A 23,949-nucleotide genomic window follows, 5' to 3' on the forward strand; every position below is an offset into this window, starting at 1 on the left:
TATCGAATGATTGTTTTTTAGGAGTGCTTTTAGGGTCAATGCAATGGTGTACATTCCATAAAGGTCAAATTGGTTCACTCATATTCGAGATGGAATGAATAACCACCAAACGAACAAACAGATTATGTAGAAATATTCATAACTCTCTTGGTGATGACGATTTTGATCCTTTCATCTGTGTATCCAACGCCTCACTAAAGACAGCTCGGCAAATATTATTTTGATATTATTTCTCTATTTAAATATGTATGTATGTATAAATATATATTATTCTGAGTATCTGGATGTCTATCTACTAAATTCTTTGCTTATACTACCTGAAACGTCAGACAAATTCCAGATCATAAATCAAAAAGTCTCTGAAGATTCTGGTTATCCACAATTCTTCATATTTACTCATATGCTTCTTCCACTGCCAACAGGGATGATCCATGATATGTATGGAGGAAAATATATCAGAGCAAACATTAGCTTTCTATATTTGTCTTAGGTGTAGCGAAATAATGTGGACAATATTTCGAAGAACAATTTCACACTTTATATTTATCGATTCAACATCTCAAATTCGACTTTATATTTCATCAAGGGAAGTCATGCTGTTCATAAGTCATAAGGATAAAATGAACATGATTGGAGATAACACACATTGAACAACATCTCATTTTGCAGCCATAATCGATGTTATTTATATAATTGAGATATCGTCCGAGATGGCTTCTCTATTATATTCAATTAAGATGATGGGGCATTATCAAGAACGTATTGCCCACTCTATGTTCCGAAGAAATTACTTCCTGTGATCGCAAACACTTGAATATTATGTGTTCAGAATACCAACTTTGCAATAATTCATCGTCGAGTGGGATATTATAGCCTTCATGAGGCCTTTTTGCGCGAAAAATCCAAATTGAGGCAATCATTTCTTAATGAATTGTAGGAAGTCTCATTATTTGATAAACGATTCATTTTTCCTCTGACATTTAGTCATAATGGTCCACCAAAGATGCCTAGGTTAGGATTCTACCTCCCAATTCAGGATATTTCTGTGCATTCAACATCCAGAATGTTTCATTGTCGGATGATGATTATTATCAAGACACAAAGATACGAACTGAAGGTGCTTCATCAAGATATCACTAAATGCATAGAAACGAATGACAGTTATATCTTCGATGCTTGGAGGTGCGTTTAATGGAAGTGTAGGAGATAATCATGCCGCTGATTTTTCCATGTAACTCATCGTTCTTTACCTTTTTGCGACCCTAGTCCGCTCTGGAAATGAAGCATTAACATTTTAATTAGGAAGCGATGCCATCGCCTGTCAGATACAAGCCGTGCTTGTCTGATTTTAATGAGGAATGTGATGGAAATACGCCCGGAGTAAAAGGAAAACGTGTGAGATTCTACAGCATTAACGTTTCTCCATCTGTCATTCCGTTTTTATGATCGGGAATGATTTGATTTTGCGTGTTTCGTTTCTTTGGTATAGGCACCGATTTGTCGAGGAAATGAGTTGAAGATGGTGCGAACATAGGGGAGCCATGAAATATAGTTGTTTCGCACTACATCTGCATGGTTCATTTTATAGGTATATCAATTCCAAAAAACTTAAGCAAGAACTTTTCCAGCAGATTTTTGGACACGGAACTTCTTAGGTCTTGGGGAACCAGAGTGTCGCCATTGCATCGATTGTTGCTTTGTTCCTGGATCGTAGAAATGTACCCAAGTCTCATCCATAGTAACAATTCGGTTCAAGAAGTCTACATCGTTTTCAAATCGTGCACAGATCGAACGCGATGCTTCTACCCTTACACGCTTTTGGTCAACATTCAAACATTTGAAGATCCATTTTGCAGCAATTTTTCTCATGTCCAAATTGACGTGAACTATATGATGAATGCGTTCGTATGAAATATTCAGTGCTTCAGATATCCCTTTTAGCCCAATTCGACGGTCTGATAAAATCATGTCATGAACTGCATCGATAATTTCAGGGACTGACACAGAAACTGGCCTTCCCGATCGGTCATCATCTTCAATGGAAAATTTACCTCTTTTGCTAATTTTTCACGGTCGCATTTAATGCGAACACCATTAAGCAATGTTAAACTACACGAATTCATTCAATTATTCCTAATGAACAAGCTGCCTCGTTGAATTTATATTGATGCATCGTATCCCATATCCTCTTATTGTTCCACAATCTATAGCTTCATCAATTTCAGAGAACCCTCGATACAGATACGTATTTAATGCCGCTTGATGGTGAATTTGGACCATAGAGGGATACAGTGGATCGACTTCAAATGATATTTCATGTAGGGGATGTAATATGAATCGAGAATGAAGACAAAAAGGGGAAAATGACTGAAGTCATGTATCGCTTTATGTATTGGAAATAATTTTCCCCCATAGCGTTGTGAGCTACGAGTGGAAAATCATGATTTAGATCGTGGCGATTCAGCGGTGTATTATGATGAAACTGGGCGATGAAATAACAGCAAATATTGGTCCTGTGGGTGACTGAAATATCCGGAAATTTTTATACTTGGAGTATGTGGGAAACGATCAAAAATCCTCATAATAAGTTCCGCACGAATAACCTGAGGTGAATAGGAATATTTCGACGTCTTACAGCCATATATGTATATCGAAAAATATTTATGCCTGTCCGCGTACAGCCGGTCATAAACCATGTATTAAGTGGTCTGAAATTTACAGTTTCCTATAACCGACACGATCAAAATGAAGGCACATAGTTTATAGGATGCCCAGGCCGAAACATCTCGCGGTGGGCGAATGTAAATACTATGCAATCCGAGAAATACCCGTAGAATCGAGTCCGGTCGTTTAGGTTGTAATCGTAAATTCGATCTCATTCTGAGAGACGTTGTCCGTGGGCTGAACGGAAAAAATCTAGCGTGCGTGAGGTATCAACTCGAATGGAACTAGGATACCTACCTACCATGATGCTGAAATTTTCATACTACCGTTGTGAAGGTTTTTCGAAGGTCAACTTTGGATAAGCGTATCTCCCGCAAAAATCATTGTATATCTGGAAGTGATTAATTTTCTGAAAGGGCAACTCTTCTAGTAATGAATCTCGAAATTTCATCGAGCTCGGTGCAACCGTTTGTTCTTGACGAATTTTTAAGTGACCTCATCCCATCCTGATCTAAATACATATTCAATATACGAGGATGTATAGATATCTAGTTAGCCTAGACCAGTTCCAAGTTCCATGCACACAAAAAATATTGCGTTACCATAGCTACGAACATTAGAAGTGTCAGTGTGAAGTTTGAGGTCAAAAAAGTAAACCAGAGTTGCGCAATAAATTAAAAGAAAGCACATGTCCACCGAAATTGTGAAAATCGAAAAATTGGAGTATCGAGCCATCATCAAGTACCTGTATTTAAAAGGGTTAAGAGGTAAGCAGATTTACGAAGATATGCTTAATACCCATGGTGATCAATGTCCTTCGTATGCGACCGTGAAAAATTGGACTGCAAGCTTCAAAAGAGGTAAATTTTCCATTGAAGATGATGACCGATCGGAAAGGCCAGTTTCTGTGTCAGTCCCCGAAAATATCGATGCAGTTCATGACATGATTTTATCCGACCGTCGAATTGGGCTAAAACGGATATCTGAATATTCCATACGAACACGTCAATTTGGACATGAGAAAAATTGCTGCAAAATGGATCCACAAATGTTTGAATGTTGACCAAAAGCGTGCAAGTATAGAAGCATCGCGTTATATTTGTGCTCGATTTGAAAACGATGTAGACTTCTTAAACCGAATTGTTACTATGAATGAAACTTGGGTACATTTCTATGGTCCTGAAACAAAGCAACAATCGATGGAATGGCGACACTCTGGTTTTCCAAGACCTAATAAGTTTCGTGTCAAAAAATCTGCTGGACAATTTCTTGCTTCAGTTTTTTGGGATTGCCATGGAGTAATCATGATTGATTTTTTGGATAAGGGTAGAACAATAACCGGAGATTACTATTCGACATTACTGACCACTCTACGGGAAAAAATTAAAGTGAAAAGACGAGGAAAACTATCGAAAAATGTTTTGTTTTTGCAGGACAACGCCCCTGCACAGAAATCTTATGTTGCCATGCAAAAAATTCGTGATTTAGGGTTTGAATTACTAGAACACCCCCCTTATTCACCAGATTTAGCTCCATCGGACTATCATCTCTTTCCTCAACTGAAAAAAAGTTTAAAAGGTCGTAAATTTTATTCAAACGAGGAGGTAATAAAAGCTGTGGAGGTCTGGTTTGCAGAGCAAGAAGAAACATTTTTTTTGAAAGGTCTAGAGACGTTGCAGGTTCGCTGTAATAAATGTATCCAATTGAGAGGAGAATATGTTGAGTAATAAAATATTTTGACATTGAAATTTTGTTTGGTTCTATGGAAGGCTAAGAATTTTTCAATATATCCTTATATACTTATAATCTTCTCTTTTTCACGATGTTCTGATATGGGAATACCCAAAATGCTGCATGGAAATTCACTGAATTGATCGAATAGAAAATTACAGCAGGCCCCACGAGGCTTGGCTCCGACCGCATAGGTATGTTAACACAGAATCAAAATTGAAGGAAGATTAAAAGCTATTTTCGGAATCGGTTTATACGGCATTGTTCCAGCTGCAGCACCACCGAAAACAAATTTATACGAAGATTGTGTTTGTTTTACGGCATCGTAAAAGTCTTGCGAGGGGCGTCGTTTAGCGTCTTTTCGTTTTAACCTCTCTTGATTTGATAAGAAATATCCCGAATGTAAAGGCTCGGATGGAGAAATTAAATGAAAATTTCAGAGTATGAATTAATTTGCGTCATTTCGTCACACTGAGCCATAAAACTTTTCCAAATTTCACTCGTTTCGTTTCGACGAAGGAAGGAAGTTGTTTACGATGAAAAGGAAATTGGGTGCTTTTAACTCCAAAACGCAAACCATTCAAACGAGGAAATGAACCAACTTTGGCTGATTTCCTGTCGCATGACCTCAATATCTTCATGAAAGTGGATGTAACAATACATAAAAGCTTTATGCTCGAATCCCATTCTGAATAAACTAATTACCCAGAGCAGATCGAACACAGGGAGTAAACCTATTGTTGACAGGTACCAAATATGTGTTCTTACATTCAACAATTCTTACAACAACAATTATCCATTTTTGATCCTCCATACAATAAAAGAAGAGGAATAAGCTATAAACTACACCCTGTATACATCAAAACAGAAGAAGATAACCCCATTTTCTCCCAGGTGAATATATGTCTAATTAATGGTGTGATAAGGCTCAGGCAGATTTATCTCCGTTAATCAATTTTCAAGAGTTCACACATCACACAACTCTTATCTCATTATTTATTCACGCCAGCGTAACAATAAAACCAAACTGAAAATCCATTACCCTCGCGTGAAGAAATATGCAACGTCGCTTTCAAGAGTGGAATGATAAAGCTGATACTAAAAAGAAACCACCTTCATCAACATGCAAGGAGATTGCAGAACTCAGTCAAAAATCTTGTTAACGAGTTCCTTATCTCCTCCTCAGATTGGCGGATCTTTTCTGAAGTAAATGCATTATAATTAACACCTAATTAAAACTGAGATGGGGTGCTTATAAAACAGCATTCCAGACATGTAATATTTTAATGAGAGGCGTTTATTACAATTAACGAAGGCGTCAAGAAAATAATTGGTGAGCTTATAAAGAAATCGAGATGACAGAGGTATTTTAAAATGTCTTCATAAGTCTGAGATAAACGGGGTATTTTTTCAGTCGGGGTGATCAGAGTGGGGCAAAATACCCATTATGATGATTATCTGTCCATTGTTCTGGGAAAAAATGAAAGATGGTCAAGGGTCACCATAGCTCATCGATCTTTGCGGAATGAGAGATGAAACTATATCTTAGGATAGTAATAAAATACCCTGATTTTCAGACATAACACCTTGCTCTATTTTGACCTAAAAATTCGATATTTTCGAAAATAGACTCAGCGTGTTTGAAAACCTATACTTTCATTCCAGAATTTCGGATCTCTGACACTGTTCACGGAAAATTGGTTATTTTTTCCTTTCTTCATTTGTCTGGAGGGCAATTTTCCATTGATTCATAAACTGTTTGGTTTTCTGCAACCTAAAAAAACAACTCTTATGCACTTCTCATCCTAGAGGAGCAAATAGGGAGCGTGGCCCAGTTGTGCTGGACCAACTCTAAGATCATGCTCCACTGCAACAATTGTATTATGCCAACGGTCACTTTCATGGTACTAGGTGGGTGTCCAAAGAACAATTTGAAGAATTAAGTAATTCGAAGAACTCTCATGGGTACAATCGTAATGATATACAGTGCAATTATGGAGATTATTGGATAGTATCTCTAGGAATGACTGAAGTACCTGAATAAATAGAGATCAATGTGTTCCGTCCCACAGATTGTCAGTAATTGATGACATAATTGGTTAACATCGAGGGAATCGATTGAGAAAGCTTCAAGAAATATTATGGAAATTTGTTTGTTCTCTGTGATTCGTTCGCAATTCTGAGATGAATTTTCCACCCCTGAAAAAACTTCTTCACGAGATATGCCCAAGGCTAGAGCCAAAACGAAGATTGATGTTAAACACCAGCACTGGAAGCAACTTTTCGAGATCATATCTCCTCACAGTTTGATGATTTGAATTTCTAGGAGTTTCTGAAGGTGCTTGACTCATTTTACTCACTCACTTAGGTAAAAAATCTCTTCCTCCTAAAAGGGAAAGAAGGAGGTTTGCCTTATGAACAGATACCATGAAAATTATTTTTGGATTCAAGGAGAATTGAAGGATATTTCGCCATATCATTTCAGGATAAATTAGGTTCAAACTGCTCAGCTTATTCATCTGGTTTACAGTAGGTAAGTCAATAACCAACAGCGTGTACTTCATACCAACCTAGCAAAGTTCTATTCGATAGGCTAGATTGCATGAGTGGAATTAGTATGTCAACAAGTTTTGAGCCTGAAATTATGAAGCAGTATCTGTATTATAATGTTGAGTAAATTGAACAGATTAATCTTATCTAATGCTCTTTGGCGTGAGCAAACGAGTAGCAGAACGGATTTTAATTAGATAAGTTTCACAACATCCAGTAAATACAGAGCAGAGGGTAATATACATCGATGTGTCTCTGGAAACACGGTTTGAAAGCAATTTATGGCTCAATTTTGGACGAAACGTTTATGAGAGTGTATAATGATAATGGCTTTGGGGCTTGTAACATACTTCGGAAGGCAGCATCACTTCAGCTCCGATTTCGGATGTTAGATTACCATCGTGGATCCAATTGTTCCAAATTATTCAAAGGTGAGGAAACGAGGATTGAAACAATCCGGAAACAGGGACCATACCAATCGAGAACTCCTCAAATTTTTTCTATCCTCGATACAATGGCCAATATTTGCTTACATGCAATAAAATCCACCAACAAAGCAAACTTTACAACTTCCTCAATTGCCGTTACAGCCGATGCATGTGTGAACGTACCATAATAGGCGAAGAACACAGCTCCAATCTAAAAAATTTTGATTGGCATTGCGTGGGACGAAACATGACCGAGGGAACTGCCATCAATGGCTTGTTCTGCAATCTATTAACCATATACCACCATCGTCTACTCTGTAATTTCAGTCAATCAAAATCAATTATGTTTGGTAAACGGGTGGAGGCATTTCTGGTGGTGTTATCTGTCGATCATTGCCGGAAAAATATGGTTGTGTCGAAGGCAACTGATCTGAGGTTCGTTAGATGAATTTATAGTCTTCAGTCTCTGCTGTAGCCTTCGTATGAATTGGTTGTGAGTTGGGGGAAGATGCATACTTTGAGAATACTCGAAGCAACGGATCTGAGCACCGCGGTGCAGAAATTGAAATGGAGTCATGTGAAAAAGTTTGAATCCATGGACCTCTGAGTGAGTTCCTGCAGCGAATAGCATTATTTGCACGTTGAACTTTCGGATTACGAATCTTTTTTTCAGTGAGCGTTCCTTTCAACTTCAACTTATAAGCTTGAATGTCTCTGTGGTGGCTACTTCTGCAAATAATCAGATTACTAGGAACTTTGTTTTTAAGCCTGATACGAGTTGATTAACTTTTTCGTAATTCACTTTAATGAACCTACAGTTTCAGAGCTGGATAAGTTGGTCGGGGCTTCTAATTAACATCTCTTTTAGGATGATAAGATCGCAGATGTTAGTGCAAGACTTACCGCTATTTGACAGCAGGTTTCTCAGAAGGTTTTTCATCAGCGTTCATCCTTACCTGAAAAAGAATAAATAAATGTTAGAAAATAGCATTTCGCTATGTATTTTTATGAGTTATGGTTGAGCTTCAAGAATTAATAATTCATTGAAGCATTTGAATGAATAAAATCGCTTTTTTATTTCCTTTTCTATACTCTAAACATAAGGAAATTATACACTTCAATTTTTAAACTGTGTATAACTCAACAATGCAGCCCCTATCCTATCCAACATCGAGCTTCTATCCAGCGTGTTGCATTTATTATAGAAACACTTTTTCACTCCAATTCCCATTAAATTCATCATCGATCTTGCTCGATTCGATTGAAATAAATCGTTCAACTCGATTGATTTAATCGAATGTGATAAAAGGAAGTTAATTGATCAATTGACGCCGATGATGCTGCGGCAATTTGATTTATGTCGAGTCTCATTATCTCCGCAGATAGCAGACTTACAGGAATCTTGACATTCGCGAGGTTTCCACCAAGAGAATTTCAAATGCATTATTTTGATTGTATCTCGCCACGCACTGATATGATGATGTCTAATTAAAACATCCTGTGTTGCATCGATTCATTAACTCGAATTTGAGATGAAATGATGGTGCAAACAACGTTTTCTCGCAAAATATGTTATAAAGTATCGTTATTGCTCATTGGTCTCTCTTGAAGATCCAATTAACATAACAGATTAGAATCTGTACATGTCACAGGTAACTGTATCCTGATATAAATCTTATTGGTGTGGTTGTATCAGCATTAAGTATCAATTATTGATCTGAATGTTCTCCGCAGTTTTTATGTGAGAAGTTCAATGCACATGTAAACTGCGTTTTTTATTTTCAATAGGAGGAACTCTTTGCTCACTTGATCACTAGATGGTAGTACACCCCTTTCAGTATAAAATATATAGGGTGAGTCTTTGACTCATTCGAATATTTTAACAGTAGATTTTTGGGGTCAAAAGAAACACTTTTTTTCTCTATCATTTTTTCCGATTTGCGCCTGATAAAAAGATATAGCTATTTTAAGCTTTCATAATGAGCTGTGTCACCTCTGGATGAACAAAATTATTTTCAGAATAACTAGCTGAATCTGTGACCCTACACATCTGGGGATCTTTTAAACAGAGTTGTATTCAGCCAAATCTTTCAAATTTTACAGAGACTTTTAAATTTTTGAACATCAAATTACTCGAAAACGTTCAAATATTCTTTAGATACCGTCCAACTTAGTTTCAAGAGTTGGGTTCTTTGAATTTTTGGTGTTTTTATGGTACGTGATGAGACAACTGGAGGACGTGGATGATATCTTGTGTTGTGAAGAGATGCATCAAATAAATTAAAAGCTATATTCCGAAATTCATTTCATTCGATAAAACCGTTTGTGAGATAGAATTAAAAATTTTTTTATGGGTTTTCAAAGGCCTGTATTTTTTAAACCGAGCTGATTCGGAAAACATGGTAAAGGAAAAAAGTGGCTCTCTTGACCTCAAGAATCTACTGTTGAAATATTTGTATGAGTGAAAGACTCGCGCTGTATAGGTGGTTCTTAAATGAGATGTCTTATAGCTAAACTTTTTGGTCTAGGGAAACCTATAGGTTTCATTACAGTTTCAATTTTGAGAATACAATATGTGAATATAGATATGTTGTAGAAAATATAGAAACTATAGTCGTGAAAATGAAAGATTTGTCCATGGGAATGGAACAATCTTCAGATAATAATTTTCATTGAATGTTTTCAGCCCTGTAAGTTTTTGAAATGAGTATTGAGGTTTTAAAATTTTTTCACTGGTGATCGCAAGGTTGCATCAATTTTTGTTTGATATAGAAAGTAATGAAGCAAAATTTGCTGCATTCTTTCGATGAAAAAAACCATCAGAACTATCTATCGTACACTTGATTGATACTGAATTCAATTATGCCAAGATTCCTTGAGATCTCCCGATTCAATCTCTCACAAGATAGCTACTGTCTCGGTTAAATACGAGTGGATGGTTAGTTGCATGTAGAGACGCCGGCTAAGGAATTCTGAAAACTTTTCCCTTATCTGATACTGAGACCAGCCCAGTGGAATAAGGTGCTGTCATTGAAATGATATGGTAAATGAGAGGATGAGAGAATTTCATTGGAATATATTCAAGGACTGCAAAAAGTATTTATCAAAAGCCTACCCCAGTTTTTTCGATTGAGATATGCAGATATACCCCGAGGCTGATTGTTTTAATGATGGACACTATATCTCCACTGCTTCTACTACTATAGTAGTCAATCATCCAATGATTTATCAGCGCAAATTCATCCGACGAATATTTATAGATCAAGAAAGTTTCCAACAACATAAAATCAATATGATCCCCCAGTTCCGCTACCTTGGAACCCATCCAAAGTCTAAAAGCACACTCACCTCAGTTTTTTCCAATCAGATATATCTCCGACGTAGCGCATTCGTCAAATCGAGTTTGGAAATTTACCTCTATCGGCCATCTAGCGGGAACAGTGGAAATGGGATATTTTTCACCCCGTTCTGTAGTTTGGAAGTACGAGCACCGTCCAGAACTCCCATCGAAAATTACGATGAGCACGTGACCGGGATCTGGAAGCCGCTAGATGCTTAACAGAGTCCGGGTTTGGAACGAGTCTCTTGAGCCGGGGTTTGATGGTTTCGAATCCGGGTTTTTCCGTTGTTTGGACGTCCGTATATCGGTGGGAATTTAGAGGAGGCACGAGGGGATGGAAACTGAATGTCAGGAGATTAATTGTTGCGTATTTCTGAATATTTAGAAACTTTAACTATGGGAATATTCTGGGATGAAGTTTTGTCTGGACGCATCTATTGGACGTTATTGAGAGCACAGTGTTACGATTGATTCGGTGTATACAGGGTGTTTACTAAAGATGTGACAACATTCAGAGGGTGGTAAAATTGAAATTGCGAAAGATTTCGTGAATTTTCGATATGTTTTAAGTGTTTCCGAAAAAATCACCTCCAGCAAATTGAGATGGAACTTGAGGCAACAAGTTTTTGATCGCAGAACCATTCTTAGAGGGGGTGCAGCGCGTGCCCCGTAAGCGGGTGGCCATAAGAAGGGGTGGCAGATGCTCGGTCCTGTTTCGTAAAATAGTACAAATTATATCGACCCGGGTCATTTCATTGAGTAATTCGGGATCGTAGATTACGAATATGGAATTAGATTTTTTGTGGGATCAGTATTTTAGGAAATAAATCATTTTTAAGGGAAAATTTCGAAAAAATTGGTCAATTTTGGAGAGCTGTAGCAGCCAGTAAAGAGGCACTGGACATCAGCTAATTTTTTGGTGATAGATTGGTTCTTTACCAATAGAAAAAACCACACTTCATTCATCTACCGCTAGCAGTTTAATTTTTATGATTTTTTCCGCGAAGGTCCAAAATTTCCGATTTTCCATCGAAAATAATTTGAAAAATAAATTTTTTAAAAAATATCTGTTTGCATATTCGTTATCTTCGCCCTCGAACTAGTCGACAGTATGAATTTGGTTTCGATCGGAGACCAAAAATATTTTTCAAAATAATCGAAATTTTTCCATGCATATGTATGGAAAATTTGAAAAATTTTCGATCTTCCCAAATTCCCACCAAAACTTGAGTATTAACTAAATCGTGGGCGTAGATTACGAAATTGCAAACAGAATTTTGCTGAAAGGATTAGTTTTCGAGTTATGGTCGATGGAAAATTCGAAATTTTGTACCTTCGCGAAAAAAATCATAAAATCTGAACTGTTCGCGGTAGGTAAATGAAAGTTGAACTTTTCTATTTGCAAAGGATCAATCTATCACCAAAAAAATTAGCATATGTCCAGTGCCTTTTTTTTGGCTGCTACTGCTCCTCAAATTTGACCAATTTTTTTGAAATTTTTCACCAAAAGTGATTTGTTTCCTAAAATACTGATCCTACAAAAAATCTAATTGCATATTTGTAATTTACGACCTCGAATTAGTCAATGAAATGACCCGGGTCGATATAGTTCGAAAAATAAAAAATTTAGGATTTACAATCATTTCGCCTGCTACTTTTGAGCTGCTGCTACCCGAGCTCAATCACCCTACAAAAAATTATTCATTCAGCTATATCGACCCAGGTCATTTTACCGACTGATTCGGGGTCGTAGATTACGAATATGCAATAAGATTTCTTGTGGGATTTCTTGATCAGTATTTTAAGGAATAAATCACTTTTAGTGAAAAATTTCAAAAAAATTGTTCAATTTTGAGGAACTGTACCAACCAGAAAAAGAGTATTAGAAATATGCTGATTTTTTTGACGATAGATGAATCCTTTGCGAATAGAAAATTCTAATTTTCATTCATCTACCACGAACAGTTCAGTTTTTATGACTTTTTCCGCGAAGGTCCAAATTTTTCAATTTTTCATCGACCATAACTTGAAAAATAAATTTTTCAAAAAATATCTGTTTGCATATTCGTCACCTTCGCCCTCGAATTAGTCGACAGTATAAATTTGGTTCCATTCGGAGACCAAAAATATTTTTCAAAAAATCGCAAATTTTTCCATACATGTATGGAAAATTTGAAAAATTTTTGATCTCCCCGATTTTCCCTTAAATTGGAGTATTTACTAAATAGAGGGCGTAGATTACGAATATGCAAATAGAATATTGCTGAAAGGATTACTTTTCAAGTTATGGTCTATGGAATATTCGAAATTTTAGACTTTCGCGTAAACAATCATAAAATCTAAATTATTCGCGGTAGGTGAATGAAAGTTGAATTTCTTCATTCGCAAAGGATCAGTGTATTACCAAAAAAATCAGCATATGTCCAGTGCCACTATTCTGGCTGCTACAGCTACTCAAAGTTGGCAACTTTTTTTGAAAATTTTTCACTAAAAGCGATTTATTTCCTGAAATACTAATCTTAAAAAAATCTAATTACATATTCGTAATCTACGACCCCGAATTAGTACGTGAAATGACCCGGGTCGATATAGTTCGAAAAATAAAAAAATCGGATTTTAAATAATTTCGTCTGCTACTTGTGTTTACCCGCGCTCCACCACCGAAGCTGACGCGGGCGGCCTATACGCTAGGAACGGCCCTGCTTGATTGATTTCTTCGAAATATTCTTCACGGTTTGAGTCACACTTGAAAATCACAGCCCCCAATCAAGTAACTTCTCCATTTCCATCAATTATGGGCGAAAGATTACAATCAGGTATATTTGAAGAGAGCCACAAACTAAACTTGATTAAAATGACGGACGAAATTGTCATGAAGATATCATTGCTCAGCAGGAACAGTACAGACTTGGTACGAAAGAGGGTGAAAATGTTACAAATTGCATTAGATCCATAATTATCTAGGCCCCCCCAAAAAAAAGCTGAATGAATTCCGGGTTTCATCAGGAATCCTCTGAAAGAGCATCAAATTCAATCCTCAACGCACAAAAAATCGCAATAAACCAAATATCTCTGCGTTTAGTGCTACGTGATGTGGATTTTCATAGCCTAGAAGGAAGAGCTTTCTGTCATCATAAAATAATATACGAGCTAGATACATATTTCATATTCCATACAGACCTAGAACTGGAAGTCGAGAATATGAGGACAAAAAGTCGTATACCGATTCTAGATGAATAGTAGATACTACATCAGTCCTGACATAACACACAAATCTCTCCTCTTAGCTAAATTCACCATTCGGAAATTTGCAATTGGGACTGATCTTTCCTCCAGTTATGATTTATTCTATTACATACAGTCCAGTTGACTGTCGCAGTGTGCGAACAGCTTAGCAGATACGGAAGTAAGCCACGTAGAATTATGTATAGATGCTTGTTAACTCTGGAAAACACGCATTTTCAAGTAGTTAGGACATTATTCGCCTTTGCACAAATGATAAACAATTTACTTATAATGTACATCACGTCCCACGACTTCAACGGGAGAGATTTCTCTTTCGCAAGTCGTGAATGAACGCCCAGGTAGTTCAGAAAATCACATAATGAACGGGATGATAGAAATGACGGTAATGTATGCGAACAAGACCGAACTTTAAAGGAATCGTTTCATCATTGTTATCCTGACAGAAAAACTCATTCTGATAAATTGGGGATAAATCATTGCATAAGTACTTGACTGGATACTCTGTTTGTTCATATGCTATAGGGTAAATTAGGATGGATTCTTGAAATTTATAACAGCGGTTTTCCACTCAAAATCTATTTACACTTTTCTACTATAAACAAATGCGAAGGTCTTAGGGAGATGGCTGTATCTTGGAAGGGAGGTCGATTTCGAAAAAAATTTATAGGAACTACCCCTGCTTATTTACATCAACGAATCCTCTCCCCAAGTCCTTCCATTTGTTTACAGACACCCTATATAGTTGCTTCATAAAAACATGGCATTCTATTTCAACTACACCTTGTGCAGTAACTGAGAAATAGCATCAGTTAAAATCTTACCAGGAATGCTCAATAAATCAGAAAAAAACAATCCAAGCACAATTTGTACACGATCGATGATTCTCGCAGCTTCAAAAGAGAAAAAGAGAACCTTGGTTTTTCAATCGAATTGTTCGTAGTAGGAGCTCAGTAATTCGTAGAATCCCAGGGTCTACTGAACACGACACAATGGACCATAAAGCCGTTTCACGCCAAGAAAAAGAAAACAATTGCGAAAGGGCACCGAGATTAATTCTATACGCCTAGATCGGGAAATATAAGCGTGGAACACAATATTAGGTTTGTGGAGTTTATGATCATGAAGGAAAAAGATTTGTTAGAGATGAAAATGTGGTTGGAGACTCAAAAATCATCTAAAATCAGTGAGAGAGAACAACTCTAAGGGGAAAACCAAGCAGGAAAATTTACTCCCAAAGAAACAGTTATATTGATGGGTCACCAAGACTCTAGAACAAAGTATTTAAATATTCCAATGAACAATTGGAAATTTGTTTAACGAAAAATACACAGAGAATGTTCCAATATTATGCCCAAAGAATGAGATCAATGAAGGTTATAATGTGTTCAATATACACTGCGCAAAAAAATTAACGCACATTATGGAAATCTCAAATTTATTCTACAACTGAAGGTGTTCTCAATGTTAATTATTTTTATCAGAATTATGCATGCATATGTTATCCACTTTCAACGGTTTTCTTCAATACAGATGTTTTTCCCCAGCAGGAATAATTGAATGTATTGGCTCCATTCTAAAATCAGTTGTTCTCGATCAATTCTAGTGATCAATAGTTTGTCTTTCGTTTGATTTTCTACACTCGATCGCTATGCAACGCGAAACACGCAATTTGACCCTAGAGGAATGTGCCCAAGCGGTAGTTTTGCGAGAAGAAGGGTGGACATACACAAGAATTGCAGAAAGGTTTGGAGTTTCCCATACAAGAGTGTCCAGAATGTTGCAGCGATTCAGGGAGACAGGTATGAATGTCCGAAGACCAGGACATTCGTGGTAGACCACGGGTAACAACTGCCATTCAAGAACGTTACTTGAGAGTTTCTTCGTTGAGACAACGGTTTGCAGCTTGAGCAAACTCATGAGGTGCAAATTAGCACTAAGACAATAAGAAATCTCCTCAGAGAATATGATTTAAGGCCTCGTGTCGCGGCAAGAGGCCCAGCTCTTACCCCAGCCCATCGAAGGGCGCGTTTGGATTTTGCGAGAGAGCATATCCATTGGGAAGAGGCCGATTGGGAAAGAGTTCTCTTCACAGATGAGTCTAGATTCTGCCTCTACCATTGTGATCGACGTTCCCTTGTATACAGACGTCCACATGAAAGATATGCTCAGTGCAATTTCCTGAATACTACTGGTTTCGGGGGAGGATCGATTATGGTATGGGGTGGAATATCTTTGACTGCTCGCACATACCTAGTGGTCGTTGATAATGGAGCTATGAATGCTGATAAGTATATAAGGAACATTCTTGAAGAGCATGTAGTGCCATTTGCCCCATACATTGGTGAAAATTTCATTTTTATGGACGATAATGCCAGACCCCATCGTGCGCGCATCGTTCAGGAGTACTTTGAAGAGGTTGAAGTCTCTCGAATGGAATGGTCCGCAAGAAGTCCAGATCTCAATCAGATTGAGCAGGTTTGGGACAACCTCAATAGAAAATCATCCAGCTACTCTTAATGACTTAGGAATCCAACTCGGAGAAATCTGGGAAGGATTAGATCAGAACATTTTAAGATCACTCATTTTGAGTATGAACCGTCGTTGCCGAGCTGTAATTAACGCAAGGGGTGGAAATACCAAGTATTAAATCACTTATCAGCATTTCAGTATTTTGAAAATTGTTTATTTCTCTTCTTCCACATAAGATTCGGTGAAATCCTGAATTTTTCTTCCATTTAATGTGTCTTGTTTCGTTCAAAACCTTCCCGAGAGAACATAAAAAATAAGTTATAAAGTCATTGTAGAGTTAACTTTCATTGTTATTGAGATTTTCAGAATGTGCGTTAATTTTTTTGCGCAGTGTATTTTAAAGGGGTCTTGAAGGAAATATAAGTTAAACAACGAATGGTTTCACAAAATCAAGTACATTCACCTACACATCTTTATTATTCCTACCCTTCGGACCAATATATCTTTTTTTCAACCTCCTAGCAATTTTTCTGAACGACATCTAGAAGATGCTGAATCTTATCGCGAGCCACAGAGATCCATCTCCCGATATCAATCCGAGCGTGAAAACTAGTCTCTCAATTTCCATAAAATATGAAACCAATTATTCCGCTTCACAGTTGTTTAAGCTGGTTTATGTGGCCATAGAAGATAGCCGCGGTAAAAATGGTAAAACGAAGAAGTCCCTAGTCTGTGGCCACTATTAACGACCCCAAAGAGAATGCCGGCAGTGTTAAATCCTGGTGCAGAATGCAGGAACTTGAGGTTCTTGGAACTCACCATGCAGATGCGTGATTTCAGAGGCGGAGTGGACTAGGACGCTGTGGAAGGAGGTAGTTAACTTGGAGATTGTCCCATTGATTGGATATCATTCATCGGGGACATTTTACGCATCTCGAAGCGGTTCTCTTTGATGTGGAGTCGGTAGAGAGATTCTGTGGAAAAATCATTGCCCTCGCATATTCCACTTTTGATTTTTCCAGGGTAATATAGAAGTAGGTATCAAAATTTCGTTATAAACCAGTAGGAGTTTTTTTTTCAAGAGAATTACTACGATTTTTAACGAAATGACAGTAAGGCTCTCACTCCTGCAGGGATAACATGTAACAAGACATCGTCCAACTATATCCAATTCAATACATTTTGCCTTTTTTATCTTTATGGGCAAATAAATAAGGTTTAGGATATACTCCACTTTGTTCACCTCTGTATAAACAAGTGATCAGGCTGTTTACCCTAATCAAGGCAAAAGATTCTTTACGAAAATTGGAAAACTAATGAAACTGCCATTGTTCTTCAAATGATGGTTTGGGTGGCATGAATATAGGTTTATAATCTCAGTGGTAAAAGCCTTACCATATTCAAATCTACTGCACTGTCCTGAAAGAATGAAGGAAGGAATAAGCATTGAGTTCAAACAGTGATAGGGGACTGGAGGAATCTCACCGATGCCATTATATTCAAGATTTGCAGCAACGAACAATAAATTATTATTGTTGTTGTTATTGTCTCCTCCAAGCGATGTACCATAAAAATATTCTCTCACGTGTTTGAGAATATTGTAGAAGGACCATACTTTATTCACTTGATAAAAATAACCACATTACACTTTGTTTGTTTGATGTTTTCCATTTCGACAGAAAGGAAATTTAAACATTTCTTTCAGGGAATACAGATGGATACTCAGATTACAATTTCAAGAAAAATTTTCATAATATCTTTAGTCAGAAGTCCATTTGAGATTTTGTTGCAGTATTCATATATTAACGGGTCACTTTTTCGTGTCCATAACATAAATCAATATACAGTATTTTTCAATGATATGTGACTGAATTTCTTCACAAGAATTCAGGGCATGTATTAAATATTGATATCAGTGAACGCCACATGCATAATGAGTGGAATTAAGATATTTATCATACATATGCATGTACTCACGATCGCTTAAAGCGTACTGGTGACAACTTACAGTAGCTTTAACTCACTTTATTATGACAAGATACCTAGAATGAGCCAAGTAAATGAGAGAAATGATATTTATTTCAGCATTCATTGAACCATATGTTTATTCTTCCTTTTCAATACCTAATTAAACTCCACCACCAACAACTACCCTGTATAGAGAAGCAGCAAGTCCTAGTGACAACTTTATTCCCCTGCAGGATTTGGAAGGAGACAAATGGAACCAGGATCTATTCTTCCACTATTTTTCTTATATTTCAAGACACGTCGCTTCGGTTAGATACTCTGAGTTTTCTTTTTGCAACGGGTTGTTGAGAATGCCAGAATCCATTTGTCCTTCGGTTGATACGAAAATACGGTCTCAATTATTTTCTGGGCTTCGAATAGTGGAAATAGGTTCTTGTTCACGCTAGATGTAGAAGAAGGAGAAAAATAACAGAAACAAACGAAAGAACTTGAGCCCAGCTTCTTCATTGTTTTCAACATTCGTTTTACAAAGGTTGTTTTCACGTATTGAAGAGATTATACAGTTGATTATAATTAGGAAAGCTTATTACCTTGAAATTATTGAAGGATGCTTGATTTTACTTATCTATTCATTCAGAAGTCGAAATATGAGCATATTTTATTCATTTTATGCTTGTTTAATTGGAAACGGTAGTGATATGCTATATACGAATCGCTTGTCAGCCTCTTTTCAGTCCACTCCAGATACTGTTTATCATTCATGCCTTTAGTATCAGTTGAAGTAAAAATTCGCCATAAATCGTTTAGGTATCCCACTGCGCAAACAGCAATGATATCCTTCGTTACCGTTAGAGCACAATATGAGGCACATTACTCTGTTAGTTCCAAGAATAATGAACACGGACTCCGCTGACTATTAACGTTATAGAAACTTCCATGTACGTACATATATTTCGCCATTTCTAATAAATTCATTATCATCCACCCACAATTTCATACCTAGGAATATTTCTCAGTCTTCAACTCCCACATCCGCAGATCCTGAATTATTGGTAGTCATGTTTCTGCACAAATGGCAATCATTTAAATGTGTATATTATACCATGTCGAGACAGCTTTCTGTTCCTTCCCAGCTCTCTGGCCTTTCGGCTTCTTTGGTCGAATATTTACTTGGTAGAACATTCCGATGATGGAGATAGAGAGTATGAAGATCATACATGCACACGTGAATACAGATGAGGGTTCTATATAACTGTCGCTCTGACTCCATCAAGAACTCTTGAAAAATCAAGTTTCGCCATCGTTTTTTAAACAATATCTTCTGATCATTAATTATTTATTCAGCTAACTCCTTATGTCAATTTTGATCACGTATAAAACTCCAGATCTGGTGACAGAATGCCTCCAATTATTAGGCAGTGAAAAAAATACTGTAGACAAGAGAATAACCTCCTTGTAGCCATCCCAGATACTGAGGTGCATTAGAACTCTTAAACTAACCCATTATCCCAGAATGGTGGAACCTGTTCACCTCATGAATATAATATCCCAATAACGCGTTTATTTTTCGGAAAATCTGGGACCACCCAGATCACACAAATTGATTTTCGCTTAGAATTTCCTTCTAGATGGACTCAAGTTAAACGTTAAATAATTTTACCACCCATGGCGATCGCCTTTCGGCAAGTTTGTACCACATTTATACTCATATGAAGTAATTATAAGAAGGTGTTCACTCTACCATTAATGATCTTATGAACCGTTAAGTGGGCCTATCCACACCTTAGAAAACGTGCTGGCATGTGCCAAGTTGATAGGAATATATTACTGAAGCAAAATATGTCATCAGAACAAGGTACGGTGAACTCACTTGCAAAATTTCGTTTGTAGAAGAAGAAAACGGTAGTAATCGATTAACATCCAGCAATGAGAAGAAGATTCTCTTTTCTGTATCTTCTATGACATATCACATCAACAGTCTGATAGCTCCCACTCATAAAAAACTTTTTTCAATTAAGTAAATGCAAAATTGATTGTAAAACGACTGATTTCCAGGGAAAAAATGACAAATGAGTATAGTCAATTAAGTAGAAAATATCCCTGTGAGTTCAAGGGATCATCTTTGTAGTTAACCCCTCGAACTAGCTATTTTTGTTTCAGCGTCTAGCATCTCAAACCTCCGAGGGGTAAATATATTTCCGGAAAAAACATGCTTCCCCTTCATAAAAACAACTAGTGGTGGATATCTTTTATCGCCTTATTTTGTAGAAGCAATAATATCTTCCCTCAACAAACTATGTGTGATAACACATATGGTTCAACCATTTCCGGTTGTCTCTATCAACCTCTCAACGTCGGTATTTGGAAAGGGTTTTGGAATATTTTTGCAAGTGATTCATTCCTCAAGGGTTCAAGGACATAAACTGTTTTCGTTGGGGGTTGAAGTCCAAGTGAAGACTGGGGAATTAGAACTGATGAATCTTATATCTTCAAACTATTATTTCGAGGACATATCATGAAGTTTCTGAATCTATTTTCGTCTGATGTTCTGTTGGAAAATGTGTGAGACTTTTTTCGAGGTCGAAAAATAGTTTCATTGATTGCTACCAACCTTGAACCTAAGCGAAAATTCAACTCGGTTGTGAAATATAAGCGAGGAATGCCAGCCAAGTAATAAACTATATCTACCAATAAAAAAACCGAGGTATTCTCCAACAGACTAAAATAAATATGTGCACAGGCAGAGATATTCATCAAGTCCATCTATTGTCTTTCATTAACATGAAAGCTGTTTGCTCACTAGGAGTTAATATCGGACTGATAACGAGTGTGACCTAAAAATTTCCAATTTACGACTTTATGTAAATCGTACTGCCAACACCGTATAGAGAGATAATATGCAAAACGTTTCTCCATACAATCACACAATTGATGGTTCCTCAGACTCAGTGGGAGCAGTGTTGTCAATCAAAATGTCCGAATAACAATGGACGTTTTGAGAATCGATTCTTGGTATGCAGATAATTTTATTCATACCTGCTCCCATAAAGAGGCTCGGAAAATGTTTGACGATTGCAAATCAGCAGATTTCCAGCTTTTCGATGTAAATCATGAACAGAAATTGAAGAAAATCGTTTTTTACTTGACACCCTTGACTGAAGTGGCTGCTAGCTCTTATGTCATGTAATTACATTATTTACTCAAAACATAATTTGGGAAGATCAAACATAAATTGATTTTCAGTTTTCTCAACTCCTTGACTGACATCAGATGGGACGCTCATATAACTGCCACAATTATCCATCAACCTTAACATAAATTATTCCATCTCATTGCTGGATTACTGAAAGCCGAATCGAGTCAAATGAAGTCTTCCAAGTTCCCATAGAAATTATACAGCCTAACCATCTCCCATTCAATTATAATGCGAACAAATTAGATTTCAATGTACTCCGAAGCAAGATTTCTTGCTTTCATTAGCGATTTGGAGGATGGTGTAACATTTGCGATTCAAATGATCTCAGAACGTTCTCGGATGATGAAAAAAGGGGAGTGGAAAAGAAAAGGAAGAAAATGAACATGGGATAATCGTTTCTGCGACCTCTGAATCGTACACTTGGGAGGAGGATTCATCACCCAACAGGAGGAATCAGCCGCGTTGTTTTTCGGTTTATTTCTGACCATAAAATTCAAATTCCTCGGAATATTCATAAATTTTAATTAGGGTAGCAACTGCGCATTCACGGTGATGAAAAATGACTTTAAATTTCAACTGGATGTTTGAAGTCTTCTTAGAATTCTGGGAGTTTCATAATCAATACAGATTGTTCATAGGGGAGCACTCAATAAATAAACTGCTCCACATGAGTTAGGAATATTGACTTATTGTAAAAAAATATAGTTAAAATAAGATTTTTGTGATGAAATGTCATATAAATATGATTTCATGTTGGAAATTGATTTTAGCCTGTAGGTCTACAGCGTATACAGGGCGGTTAAGAAAATCGAGTAAAGGAACGAAATTTTATTCCCAGAGAATTCAAGCATTTTAAAACTATCAATACAATGTATGGCCTCCACGGGCATCAATAACAGCTTGACATCTATTTTGCATACTACACACTAGGTAGTTGAACATTTCTTGAGGAATTTGGTTCCATAAACGGGGCAGAAGCTCTCTCAGATCATTTAAGGATTCTGGGGTAGGTTGATGATTACCTAATCTTCTTTGGAGCATATCCCATGCTTTTTCTATGCAATTCAAATCTGGTGAGTGCGGAGGTATTGAGGAATACCAAGCTCTTCGCGCGCATTCTCAACTATGGCTGCACGGTGCGGTCTAGCGTTATAGTCTAGAAATCGAAAAGTTTCACCAATAGCAGCAATTTGCCACAACATTGTCAATGATATGCTCCCTATAGTGTAAGGCGGTCATATTTCCAGGACAAATGTTTAGATCTCTGCGCCCGTTGAAACATATCCCGGCCCATACCATAAACACTACCCCCTCGGAATGGATGGACTTCTTGGACATAGCGACGATTACGGGGTATGCGTGGGATTGTCCATACCCTTATTCTTCGAGAATCTGAAAATCGTCCATATCTGGATTCATCAGTGAAAAAGGCACTACGCCATTGATCGTTCGAATTGATTTGTTGCCTTGCCAATTCCAGTCTTTGACGCTTATGGCCACGTGTTAATGGAACTCCTCTAAATGGTCGTCTAGAACATAGATTCACCTCTCTCAAACGTCCTTTGATGGTTTCGATGGAAACTTGGACCCCATCTGCATTTTGAAGAGTATTGCGTAGCATTCTACACGTAGATGTAAGGTTCATTCTAGCCGAAAAGTTGATGAAACGATCCTGAGCAGGTGTTGATTTTCGTCGCCCACCAAGCCTTGGTCTTTCCACCACGGAACCTGTCTCCCTGAACCTATTCCAAAGTCGAGATATCACACTTTGGCTGACTTGGAGCCTTTCCGCTACAACAACCTGAGTTAGGCCGCCCTGTAGCATTCCGATAGCCCTATTAGCCTCAGCGTTCGTTTATTTACGTCTTGGCATTTTCAGAAAACTGGTTTCAAATCGAAGCCGTTGATGAACTGACTTCATTTCAAAATAAGAACATTCATGAAGCATATGCAAAGAACCAAACTTCAGAAAAAAGGCGACCAGATTGACGAAATTTCTCATTCTGATTTTTATTGGATCGATTCAAGTTGTTATTGAGTTTTAAATGATTTCACAGTGATTTTCTCGAAGATTACTTACTCTTCTGAATACGATATCCCCAACTCTTATGGAGCAGTATAGTATTCCATTCGAGATGCTATTTGAACTACGTCTTGCTGAAATGATGCTATGATGATAAACAATCACATGTACAACAATTGGAGCGATGAAACTCCAGATTTCAGGAGTCTGTCGAAGCCGAACCTTTCTTGTGGAACTTTCAGCGTTTTTTCTTCGCATATACCCAAGAAATCTTCAGACGTGCTAACGAATGAACTTCGCAATTTCCTTTTTACGGCTTTCTTCAAATTGTGGC

General features: G+C 37.2%; 1 protein-coding gene across 6 annotated transcripts in view; it reads right to left on the bottom strand.

Moving 5' to 3' along the window:
- Positions 1-23,949, bottom strand: part of LOC123312445 (tensin-1) — a 107,695-nt gene that overhangs the window by 77,202 nt on the left and 6,544 nt on the right. The window contains exon 1 of one of the 6 annotated variants that reach the window (XM_044896887.1): positions 8,277-8,294. The exons of the other annotated variants lie outside the window; for them this stretch is intronic. The gene's annotated coding sequence lies outside the window, so the exon portion shown is untranslated. Of the gene's footprint in view, positions 1-8,276; positions 8,295-23,949 lie in introns of those variants that run through there. 6 annotated transcript variants of the gene reach the window in all.

Source organism: Coccinella septempunctata, chromosome 4 (assembly GCF_907165205.1).
Source record: "Coccinella septempunctata chromosome 4, icCocSept1.1, whole genome shotgun sequence".
NCBI lineage: Eukaryota > Metazoa > Arthropoda > Insecta > Coleoptera > Coccinellidae > Coccinella > Coccinella septempunctata.